The 13,660-nt window shown below is 37.4% G+C and overlaps 1 protein-coding gene across 9 annotated transcripts in view; it reads right to left on the bottom strand.

Annotated features, from left to right (window-relative positions):
• ROBO1 (roundabout guidance receptor 1) overlaps window positions 1-13,660 on the bottom strand; it is a 687,829-nt gene that overhangs the window by 194,889 nt on the left and 479,280 nt on the right. The window lies entirely within an intron of this gene.

The following is a 13,660-nucleotide window of genomic DNA, read 5'->3' on the forward strand; positions in this document are numbered from 1 at the left end:
TCTGGAAAAATGATCCAAACTATCATGTGCTTTGTCTTCTTTATGGTTTTTCAATTTTCAAAGAAGCACTGAAATGAACACCATGTTGGAATGTGTTGGATGGATCATCTTGTCCAAACCTTCTTGAAAAACAAATCATGCTACAATTTAAAAAATCATACTATCATTTTCTACTCCCACTGTAAAATAAACATGAAATGCCTTCATGTGGCATTCAGTATAAGTGAAACCCTTCAGATGTGAATCGATACTGCTGAGATTTTCCTCTTCACTGCAGCAGGTGATGACAAGTCAGGCAGAAGAGAAATTGCAGTTGCAATTCCACACGTGTTGGAATTGCAACTAGCGTACATCAGGACCTGCAGGGTTTACACCATATCATCAACTTTATTATTATAATATCATTATCAAAATTCAAAACACAACCCTGAGGTTCTTCAGACAAAGAGCCTTAACATAAATAGGAACACCTTGTGGTAAGCTGTATATTTTTATAACAAACCTAAGCACTAAAACATAGTAAAATCTTGAGGTAACTCCTTTATTCTTGTCAAAGCCAAAGATATTTCCCTCTTGGATGAGGCCAACAAACCCAGAAAGAAGAAAAAGCTTAAAGGCCATAAATTTAGCAAAGGTGAAGAGTGGTTATTCTCAGTTTGAAAGTATATGCACAGGTGCACATACATACATACACACACAGAGAAGCTCTTTATCAGGCTTATCCTTTATTTTCCAGCCTCAAAGAAGGTGCCTCGCTAACCAACAGAGTGACAAGCCATCACATCAAGATACAATGTCTCCAGCCTGCCCTACCAAACACTGCACACCCTCAGAATTGCCAGAAAATGGTTTCTGCAAGATGAAAGTCTGTCTCAAATTGCTAGTCGAAAATTCCATCTCACGCTCAGTGAGCAGACAGAAAATACTGAACATGCTGGGAAATGAGCACATTCAGCTGCATCTTCCCTGCATTATTTTACATAAATATTGGATTTGGGGGCTTGACAGTGTTTTTGTAGGGGGTTTAGGGAAAAAAAAAAAAGAAAAGAAAAGAAAAACATCATGAAGTTGAGAGGAAGATGGGAGACAAGAGAGATGGACCAAGTCATACATATTGTTCTTACAAGTGGAATCCACTACTGGAATGCAAAGCATTAGCCGGGAAAGGGAGACATCCTCTGGTTCTCATTGGATTATTTCCTGTCTTAGCATCTTCCAAGTTTCACCCAATTCCTTTCCAGGCAAGTTTTTACACTTCATTAATGAGAAACAGCCTATCTAGTTGGTCCAAGATATGTGCCAGTCATGTGCTGGCTGAGAGCCTTAGGAAGAGAGAGGGACAAAAACCTGAACATTTCCAAAGGCTTGAATGCTGATTAGCTGGCAACACACTTTAAGAAGTATTTTTGGCTAACTTAGGTAATTATCCACTCATCTAAATGCCCACTAAGGCATTTTTGAAGTCACACATGACATCTATCCATGTATAGCAGGAAGCCCCTAGGTGTCTTTAAATACTCCAACATTCCACATTAAAGTTCACTTTTGTGTTAAGCATTTGTGAAATGATTGCTCCTTCAAAAATGCTTCAATTACAGGGATAAATACAATCCAATCAACCAACCTAAGTAGTGGAGCAATAAAATAAAACCAGAATCTGACCTGCAAGCTCTAGATTCTTTACCTTGTATACACTAATAGCAGTTTCATAATTTATTGGGCTTTTTCTCCTCAGTGATAAGTGAGTGGACAACTTTACTGTCCAAAAAGGACTGCCCTTGTGATGCCGGGGACAATCCTTGATTGTCCCCAGCATCACAAAGGCAATCCTTTGTAAAGGATTATGAAGTTACCTTTGTGAAGTTACCTTAGTAAAATTCATGTTAAACTTGCAGGCCAAAACCAACACACCGTGGGACAAACCATCTCCAAATCTACAGAGCAGATTTGAAAAGGCAAGTCCTTTTCTGAGAGAACACATCTACCCATGTACTGTGATGTACTCAGACTCAAAACTCTGAGAAGTTCATAAAAGCAGCATATAAAAAAAGAAATTTAGTTTAAAAAAAAAGAAGGCAACTCAGGCTGTACCATTTCAATTTAGGAGTATTTCAAAACACAAATAGGTCTAACAGAACAATGGAACCTTATTATGTATGAAAGTACCATGCATATTGAAATTTTGAACAGCCTAGAATTAGTTACAACTTGAAAGATACAAGAACAAAATTGCAAATATAACCTGCATGCATTACATTATGTAAGTAATTAGTATGATGTTAAGTTCTATCTGTAATTTTAATTATCTTACTGTTCAAGTTCTTCCTTCTCTTAATAAACAATCATATATTCTGAAAAGAATATAGGAAAACTTTTACAATCCACTTAGGACAAAAGGTGTGAAATGCAGTAGTGAAAATAAGATTTTTTTCATGTATAAATATATATGTATATATATTTATACATACACACATATATGAAAACTTCTTTATGTGTTTTCTGTCTTAAAACTATCTTCTTTAGGCTGAACACATATATTACTCCCATCCTTTAAGGAGAGAAGAACAGAAAGTGGGAGGGTAGGAAGGAAAGTAGGGAGGGAGTAATGAAAGACTGAGGGAGGGAACAAAGCAAAAATTTCAGTGTTTGCAGCCTTTTCACCTTGATGGAAAAGAGAAGGAAAGTTTTGACTTTGTTTTTCCCCTTCTATAGTGACTGATTGAGCTACAAAGAAATTAACCACACGTGCCTGTATGTATTCCATGTTTTATGTATCAACAAGCATACACCTCAATGCTTAGGGATGCATTCAACATTCCCAGATATAATTGCTGCTGACAAACATATCCCACTGATTTTAGCATCCATATTAGTAGCCATAACAAAAGGCCTGGATCTCATGAAGATTTCTCTTCTTTTCTAAACTCTCACGACATAATCCTCCTGGCAATGAGCTGTTCAACAAAACAATTCTCTCTCCCTCTGAAAAGATACCAGTCAGAAAGTCAGATATTGCACCAGGCAGCCCCCAAACCACCCTCCTAGCCACCCCATCAGATACCAGTCCTTTGCTAGAAGCCCAGTCTGCAAACACTTGGCTCCAGGAGCCAAGGAATGGAGACATCTGACTGAGCCTTGCTGCAGTGCGCGGAACTGAGATTTTCCCTGTCATCTCAGCCGGGTCCATGCTGCGCTGGCAGACAATGGGACTATTCTGAGAATGCCTCCCCTCTATTAAGCTGTGCAATTACAGCAAACTGCCAACTGAAAAACAGATTTGTTTATGTGCAAGCCTAAACATTATTTATCAATCAGATGGGAAGTATCCTGCAGTTAAGTTTCCTCTCTAATTAGGTTTCCTCGTTGCAGAAGAGTTTCCAAATGCTCCAGTTAACACGATCAAAATACAGCATTTCTCTTTTTCTGTCCTTAAACTCTGTTCTGCTTTGTAAGGCAGCTGACAAAGTCGCTTACAGCACTACCTTCAGCTCTGGCTTTGCTTTCTTCACACGTGCAAGACAAAACCCAAGTAAGCTGCTCTTCCAGCTGTAATAGACATGTCACTGCACTACAACCAAAGGCTTCAGCTCTGAGATGATGTTTTATTTTGTTCCTTTATACAGTTTCAGGAACTGTTCAATTCTTGCTGGGATCATCCATGAGCTGTCCTCTCCACCTCTGCATGTTTTTTTTTTTCAATGTTGCTCTCAAGAAACTAGCTCACAAGACTCTGGCTCATCAAACGATCTAACTTTGTCCATTTAATGCTTTATTAAAACAATTTTTTTTCACAGCATTCAGCAAGGTTAATTCCTAGGCATAGACTACTGTTTTTAGTAGAGAAAAAAGCAGGTTTTTGAAAACTTTCTGAAGTTCAGCTTAATTCTTCTCTGTATCTCCCAGCAAGGTTTGTCTTACTTAGATTTTCATCTCTACAGGTCAAAGCTATTCTAGTGGCTGGGTTCCATCCAGACACACCATCAATCACTGTGAACAATCATTAAATAATCAACAGTCTAAGTTGTTCCTCTTCAGAAATGACCAGGTATTGACACTGGCTAGCTGGTTTCATACAAGATAGTGTAAAACCTCAAGAGATAAAGCATTAGGACTACAAGCAGCAGAAACTCAGGTAATCCCCAAAAAGCACTGCGTCTCTAGGCCCAGCCAAAGGAGTCACAGAATCAGAGATAAGAAAATGGATTTAATATTTTAATTTTAGTTAAATAACTGCATTTAAAAATTCCTGCTACACCTTGAAAAATACTCAATGGAACAGGATTACTAATAAAAGGACAGACTTCTGAAGAAAGTTTTCTGCTCAGGTGCATTCCCTACCACTTATTTCTGCTTCTGAAGTTTCAATTTTGACATATAATTAATCAAGAAAAGGCCCACAGTAAATATAAAATATGAGTGAATGGCACTTGTAAGGTGAAAATTGTAAATACAAAGGGACAGTCTCAGCACTAATTGAAGCTATTTATCATCACCACTCTGTCATACTAGACTATCCTGACATGCAGAGAGAGTAATAGCTTTTCTATATTTAACACAAAACTTTAGCTGAATTTTTGAGTTCTTAAAAAACCCCAAAAAGTAAAAAAAAAAAAATAAACCACCAAAAAACTGATGCATATGGGTTTTTCATCAAAAACTGCTATATAAAACAAAACACAAGCACCAAACCTATCCCTGTCTAAAATTTCCTATTTTTATCTCTTTATCCCAAAAAATTGTTACCTGCTCCACCTAGAAAAAGGAAATCATCACAACTGAACTACATTTGCTGATGTGAACAGCTGAGTGCAATTGTGAATTTAGCAGTGTGCTTCCCCCTGCTCTGGATGAAATAGGATAGGAATACTTGCACACTCTTTCCATTTCAGTTCTTGTGCATGAACTGAAAGCCACAGAAAATTCAGAATTACTTCCTCTAGAGTAGAAAACGTAGGAAAGCAATCAGGATTCAACAATTAAAACTCTCAAAAGAGAGTTTTCAGCTAAACTTTAAAAATGGTGACTAAAAAGAAACCAGCAACCATACTAAACTAATTATAATGTTCAGAGATAAATAGGAAAAGTTTGTTCAAATTTTATCTGCATATAACGTTTCTCTTTGAGGTTTTAACATCCAGAAATATGTTTGTTGGGTTGTATCCATTTTAGTAAACCTTCTCTTGCCAGAGAACCTATTAACTCACATTAATAATTTTGTTAATCTATGAACTAAGAGTCATGTGCATCTGCAATAGAGTTAGCTATAACCATCCACAGTAAACTTACAGTTGGGTAAGACAGAATAAATAAATACTTTGATTAATGGATAATTTTCTTTTTAGAAACACAGAAAATGAAAAGCACCTGGAATCTGCAGGATGGCTCTGTACATAAGGCAATCTTAATACAAGCTCCATCAATGCAGGAAGCATTTATCTTGCACTTTATTTGACAGAGGTGGCTAAACTTTCTGACTGAGGTGACCAGGTTACTCAAACAATTATCCAGACTTCCATTAGCATGAAACAAAAGAAATGCTGGGCCCCTGAAATCTCTGGGGTTTTTTTTAAAGGATGGACACCAAAGTTTGACTAGACATGCAGAGAAGATAAATACATGAAAAGCAGAAACAAATGTTTTACCTATTATCTTAAAAAAATGGTTGGATTTATTTTCTTGAAAATATGCATCATAAACATCTGAGAGCTACTCAACAAAACAGGTGTGCAAGGAATATCTGTAATTTTAATTATCTGTGCCAAAGACAGTGCCATCTTCTTTCAAGGTGAAATGCCTCCAATAACAAAAAAAATTATAAAATGACTTGTGCATGTGGGGTCTTACAGAACACTACTCCAAAATTTTAAAGTCTGCTATTAAAAGACAAAGGGAAAAAAAAGATAGCAAACTTGTTAAAGGCAGCAGAAGAAAAATAAGAAGAAAATATCAGGCTTAAAATGGAATTTTAGTTGTAACTTTTAACCATAGCTTTTACATTCAGCCAGAAGATAAAAGGGATGCTTGGTACATCACTGGTGCCTTCCATTACCTGTAATTATCCATGTTCAGACCACACAGGGAGAAAGAAACATACATGGGACAGTCATTAGTCTTTCCAATCCATGGTGCTCACTTACCCATGAAAATCACTAAGTATCTGGAAGGATACGAGGCTTTGCTCTACCTTGTAGATGTTGTAACTAAATGCAACGTAAATAAAGTGAGTTTTAACAAGTCTGTTGTTTTGAGATATGTCCCTTGTTAAATTTTATTCAAGGATGTATCCTTACAGTCACGTACTTTGTAACAACTGCCAATTAGTACAGATGTTCTGAATTAATGAGGCTAGACCTCAGTTTCAAAGCAAAGTATGCTTTTCTAATATAATTATTGGGATCTGTCTTAGAAAGCAACACTTTTCCTCTCAATACTCTAGGAAAAAATCTGCTTTAAAATGCTTACATCTCTTATAATTAAACTTCCTTTCTGAAGTTCCAGTCAGGTCTTATTTAGGATCATTTTCCATTCATTTGTTTTTAGGTAAAATCTGGGGTTTTTAAACTGTAAGGAAATACCTTCCTCTTCTACATCAGTCATATAATATAGATTTTTTAGCTCTCAATTTCACTAGGCCAAGCAAAGCTGCTTTTACAGTATCTTCTTACAACCCCAATTCCTTTTTCTTCCAGCCATTCTTGTAGCTCTCCTTAATATTACTTCCATTCACAATTCGTGTCTCTGAAACATGTGAGATAGATGTTGTGCACAGGATTTCAGATGAGATCTCACCCAGTCTTTCTACAATGGCACAAACACGTCCTTATCTCCTTAACAATAACATTTTAAGCTGATTTTCAACAGATGATCTGTCATCTTCTGATACCCTCACAGACCTAATTTTCAGTCACTTTTGTTTCATAAGATCACTGACTGTATTTGAAAATTCTGTTATTCCCCTTAAATGCACAAATTTCTGTTCATCGTTCTAGCACAGGGCTACAAGCTCCAGCCAATGCTGAATTTAATCTGTTTTCACCCTATCTGCTGGATGAAGTCCTAATCTGTAGATTCATGTTCTGTAAAACCAAAGCTGAAAATATTTGAAGCAACATTTAGGGGGAAAACTGCATTTAATTACAGACTATCATGTCCTTTCCTTAAAATATACTGTCAGTAAGAGGGAGAGTCAATAAAGTATGATCAAATATTCACCTGTTTTGTTTTTTGGTTTTTTAAAAATCCCTTACAAGTTCCAAAACTGAAAGCATATGACCTTACACACCCACTTTCTCTCCTGCTTCTGTACTATTGATAGTGCCATACTACCATACTCAGTATTGAAACAAAACCCCAAAGACAAGGGTTATGGCAACTCAGACATCCTCAACTCTGGGTTAACCTCTTTCCCTTAAACCCAAATGCAGCAGTTTTCACCAGACACTAACAACAAAGTAAAAGTATCTTTGTAGTAGGATGCCAAGAAGTCATTACAATGAATAAAGAAAATCTATTAAGTTAACATGTTCAGCAGAGAAACTTTCCTGTCACTAAGTAACAGAAATGCTGATGAAAACAATCTTAAGCCCCACCACTAAAGCAGTCACCTTGGATTCTCCTTCTGTAAGGAAGATCCTGGTCAGCAGCTTACAAAAACTCAAATTCATAATAATAGTTCATTACTATAAACCAAACAGTAATTTAAAGACAGACTGGTCTTTTGGGGTTTGCTTCACTCTTGAGAACATAAAACTCACATTTTTCATGCTATCGCTGCTGTAGAGCAGAGGAGGATTTCTATGTCACATCATCTCTTTTCAAGATACAACTGCAAGATGTCCTTTCCATAAAATTCCAGCCTACTTAGAGGTTTCTAACTTGGCCTTTCCACTTGTAGAACTATGTCCCAACTTCTGCTGTGGCACATCAAATATATTCAATGTCTAGAATACTGAGAGAATTTGATAAGTAATGTGCAGGATAACTATTCCTTCTCACATTTAAAGTACACTTTAAAGCTTTTCTACCAAGAACTACTGCTGATGCTGTACACTTTTCAAACTCTGCTTTTCAAAACCAGTTTCTTTGTAGCTTTCCTTGCTGCTGCATATGGCTGGAAACATCTAATTTTACTTCAGACTTTCAATTTTCCTGTAATATCCTTCAGTCCTGGGGGAGAAAGGACACTGAGCTAAAATATTTAGCCATAGTCCCCTTCTCACTTCAACTTTCCTCAAAAATTCTTTAAACATTAAATTACTCATAAAACCCTTGCATTAAACTATCAGACTTAATTAAAAATATCTTCCCCTCTTCTCATTTCCTTCCATCTAAATGTTCTCCTTCCTTTACAAAAGATAAACCACTCGACAAAGAGTGTTATTCTTACATGTCTGATTTATTTTATTCACCTTTCAAGAGAACTGAGGTAACTGTGACTTTCAGAAGGATTTATTGTCTCGTTTGCACTATTATCTCCCTCTGGAGGTATCAGATTTTGCTGTCTCTCTTCTGCCAGAATAGAAATAGATGGGCTAGCTGAACTGTTAGATCTGATTTCTGGCTTGTCCCTATTCCTTTGTCCATCGACTGAAGCTCTGTCTGCAGCAGCAAGCCTGCCCCAGGTCCCCTTCTTTTCCCAGGCTACTGTACAAACATTTCAATAGCACTGGGATCGCTGAACAATTGCCTGAAAAGTTCATCATTCCAAGGTTCCTTTATTGCTTATATCCAGCCCTGACAGTTCTTTACTTAGATTCAAAATCAGACATCTAAACAGTGAAGCCCTTGTCAACAATCTTCTGAATCAGCAGCACGTGACCCTCCTCTCACCCAGTGTGACTACATTAAAATGGCTCAAATCACCTCCACTCAATGTGCTCATTACATAAAGCAAGTGTTTTACCCCTCAGTGAATGATTCTACAGTTGTGGCATAGAGCCATGCTTGTTCCTGTGCCACAAGTTTGGCTACTTTTTCACTTCCACAGTTTCCAAACACTTGTCTATCTCTTAAAAGCGAGCTAGAAAAATCCTTGCAGTTCCACTCACCAACCTACTATACTGAGATCTCTTTAACAAAGCAGATCCCACTGGTATATTACACAAGCAGAATATTCTGGAGGGATATTGAATGGCAATACTATGCAAGAGAGTGCTAGATCCCTCTTTTGCCTCACCAAAAATCCATTGTTACTCACATCTTCCCAGATGATCACAATTACCAGAGTTGTGCTTTCAAAAGTTTACTTAGCTATGAGAAAATTGTGTTCCTGCTTTTGCTATTGTGATCACTGCACAAAACTTGTGAAATCAGATTTATGCAAAATGGTATTAATCTTTCAAAATGTCTCAGTAGCTGGGAGAAAAGTGATGTAGGGCCATGACAGCAGTTTTCAAATATGCAAAGGTTGCTGCCAACAGAATGATGACAATTCTCAGTGCCCCTAGTGGACTGCACAAAGAGCAAAGCATTAGAGCAAGGATAATTCAGATGAGATGTTAGGGAATGAAAAAAATGAAACAATAAAATGCACTGCATTTGGGAAACAGTGGGGTTTCCACCCCTGCCACATTTTCAGAACAGACAGTGGCTCCTCCTTGCACTTTCTCCCAGGCTTACCCTTCAGCTAGGCAAAAATCACTCCATTTCTGGAGGTAGCTAGAAGACAAGTAGATGTGACACTTAGGGACATGGTTTAGTGGTGGACTTGGCAGAGCTGGGTTAATGACTCAACTCTTGAAGGGTCTTTTCAACCTAAAAGATTCTATGATTCTAAAATATATTCTTATGATTGTAAAGGTTTTAATGGTAACCACAAACACTCTGTTTGTTAATCTGATCATTTAAAGAGCAGTTTACTTATTGTTTTAACATATTCTAATTGCAGGTCTACAGAGAGATTAAAAAGTTTAGATTATTGTATTACACATTCTCATGAGATCCCTTTATAGCCTTCAACTTTTTACTATTTTTTTATTATCTAAATTTTACAGTTGAAAGAAAAGAAAATATAGACTGGTGTCCACATTCCTTTTCCCCTGATCCCTACAGTATGACTGTTCTCTCTGCCTCATTGTTAAGTATAATAATACTCATTTTTCTTACCTGGAGTAGGAAATCTGTTAATGTTGCTCTTTTTCTCCCCATGCATCATTACTTCTCTGTTCATCCTGAAACTCCACCCTCTACTGTTAAAAAAATACCAGAACTCAAATAATTTTCTCAAATTCTGCTAGCACTGGATTCAGGATATTTTGTTATAACTGTTATTTCTTGGATTTACTTTACCTCTCCCTTATCTTCTGCTTCTGCCCTCTGAATGTTCCTTGAATGTTTTTTTTTTCCCTTTTATTTGTTCCTTTGAAGTTTTATGAGAATCTCTCTGACACTTCAAGTACGTTCAGAAACAGTAACAAAACATGGTAAATCAGTATTTTATCAAAACAATGTGGAAAAATCCGATTTCATTTACTGGAAGTCCATCTTGGACGATTTAAAGGCTGCAATTTCATTCCAATTGCACCCTATAAATGCCAGGCAGAACAAGGAACTGTCACTATAATTGGCAAGTCTGATAGAAGATATAAACACAGCAAGTCTCTGCTTTTATAATGGCTCAGTTCTTCGTTATCTCTTGGTTCTGTGGGTGATGCAAAAGAAAATTGAAAACACTGCCACGAGTGGAGTAATTTTTAAGGCAAGTATGTAATTTTTCTTATATTATGTATAAGAAATATTGAGGCCATTTATGTGATAAGTTTACCAAAAAAATTCTCTGCCAACAACTCTATGACTTCCCAATGCAAGTGCTTTACAATAACACATCTCCCCCTGACACTTATATTAAATATTCCCTTTGTCCAAAATGCTTAAACCAGTCTAAAGGAAATTAACCTCCAATATATTTTAAAGGTGAAAATTCAGTATGTCTTTATCAGCATTTATTATTCAAAACAAAAGTAAAACATAGTTTCTTTAGATATATACTCTTGTATAAAGTGGTATTGGCATGAGTGCCACAGGGCAAACTTTACTGAATTTTCCTCCTTGGGGTCAATGACTGAAATAATGAAAGAACTTGTTGCATTGTCACAAATACCACTACAGTGGTGCTATGCACTTACTGATTTATTGCATGCTGCAAAATGATTTGGTAAGAACTCCACTGTGTACTTAGGTTCAATTTCACATTTGTTTCCATCCAGTGGTCTGGCCCAAGCACAAGATTAAGAAATATGCAAGCAAAACCTACACAGCATGTTTGATCTTATAAAAAATTCATGAATATTGTTACCACATGCTTTCTTCACGCAGGAAAAGAAATCTAAATACCATCTGTGCAAGATAGTCTAATTAGGGGATTAGGACCACAGAAGTTCTCCTTGCTCACATGCTCAGTGCCCGCTCACTCGGCCACCGAGGCAAAAATGTAGGAGAAGAAGAGGAAAGGGAGAGCAGCACCCTTCTGGCTCCAGTGTAGACAGGAGTTAAGTACCCTCCCAGAATTAAGTTGTGCGGCTCTGCCCACGGGAGTTCGCATTTTTTTCCCTTGATGTATAATGCCTGGCCCAGCACAAGGCCTGTGAATAAACTTGGCACTAGATGAATCACATTTTAATAAGTTCAAATGATATTCTGCAACCAACTGGTATTTAATGGCTGCAGCATACCACTGGGACCAATTTTTCAGGATTTGGCAGCAACAATAGAAAACTAAATGATAAAAGCACATAAGTAGTTCTTAAACAGAATAAATGAGGTATAAACATAAGTAAAGGCTGTACTGAATATATAAAAAGTCTGACTACACACAAAACCAAAGATCCATTTGGAACCACACAATTTTAGAAATAGAAGTGATAAATGTACACACCAATGTTCTATTACAATAGTCCCTAACATGCTTCCCCATCCGTTTAAAACTGTTTGTTTCCCATGTCATTTTTTTTAATCACAGGACAATTTATGAATGCTAGTAACAACATGCAACCAAAGCCCTTAAAGGAAAATCAGATCCTTTTATTTTGAACATGAATTCTGACAAGTTTCAACAGCCTATATCATATTCAACAATTTGACAGAAATTTGTAGACCTAAGCAATGAACTCCCTCAGAAATATCAATTCAAAACTTTCTTCTCCCCCTTGGCTCACAAAGTGCTCAGAAACAGATGGATTCTATTTGTTTAATATATTTCATACTTTTATTTTCTTGTTTATTCTTTTTACCATTTCTGTAGTGGCTGCTGATAGTTCACTTTGAGTAAAGAAAAATCAAAATGTGAGGCTGGTCATGAATCATAATTATGCAACTAGTCTGCTCCTTTACTGAATGCACATGTATATCTCATGTATCACCAACTAAAATTTGTATTCTGAAAACATTTTCCAATCTGAAGCTAAATCAGGATATCTTTGAGAAGCAGTGTTTTTTTCCAGACTGTGAAAATGTTAGATGCCATGCCCACTGCTGGGCTGATCTCAGACCTAGGAGAATGCCTATGAAAAATCAAAGTGATGCAGCAACATTGTGCAGTATAACCAAGCAGGGAGGGAACACCAGGTCTCCAGGACCTTGCAGTAGCATTGCCAAGATAGGATCAGGTCTTTACCACTGCTCAAATAAAGCACAGATACCTTTTAAAAGCACAGCCTAATAGTAAAAATGATCAGTGTTGTGCAATAATTGAGCTGGAGAAGGAAATTACTCAAGTCAGTAAGTGCTGAGGTATTTAACATGATTATGTCACTGACCCTAATTTTGATTTTCAATGTTCTCACTTGTTTAGTCTAGCACTGCTGTGGAAAAGCAAAGACTGACTACAACCACTGTCTTAAAGTGATTTTCCAAGATCCAGCTGGCCATCCAGAAGAAAAGCAAATCCCCAAACATAACTCATTTAATTACTTAAGCTTGATTTTAAAGTAGCCCTGAAATATCAGGGCTCTGCTAACTTTCCTGGAAAGATTTGCTTTGATTAGTGTTTCATTAAATTCACTCAGACAAAAAAAAACCCAAATTCTTTAATCTTTAATTCAGTAATCGGCCAAGCCAGAACGGACCGGCTTCTCCCAGCACGATGACCTTTGGTTTTCCAGCTGAGTTCCACAAGCACAGGAGAAACAGAAGCCAGCAAATGCCCTATCCACACTGCAGCATGTGAGCACAGCTGACTCCAGGTGCCCACATCCAGAGCTCCCTCTTGCTAGTGGCTGATATTCCCGCTCCCATTCCGGACGGGCTGATGCCTCCCCAGACACCGGATTCCGCACCGAGCTCACGCTGCCGGCAGATGTGAGGGTGCTGCTTACTCAGCTTGTGAATGCTTCCAGAGCTGCCTTCCTGCCTCAGGCTGCACTAAATTAATCCCAGCAAACACAAGGTTTATTTGCTTCTCCAACAGTTTCAACAAAATACTGATGGCGCAGTTCTGAGCAAGGCTAAGGGTAAGTGAGTGCTGGAGACAGCCTTGGAAAAGCCAGAGCTGGGCTGGAATGCTCTTTCAAGTCCACGTTACCTACAGGGTATTCACCTCAGAAAATGCACTTACCCTTTACAAGATACTGCTGTTTGCTCTTCAAATGTTTACACAGAGAAAACTGTTACTAACAGTGCATATATACATTTAAGTCAAGGACACAGAGGTAGCCAGTCAGGGTAA

This window comes from Agelaius phoeniceus, chromosome 2, assembly GCF_051311805.1.
Source record: "Agelaius phoeniceus isolate bAgePho1 chromosome 2, bAgePho1.hap1, whole genome shotgun sequence".
Lineage (NCBI taxonomy): Eukaryota > Metazoa > Chordata > Aves > Passeriformes > Icteridae > Agelaius > Agelaius phoeniceus.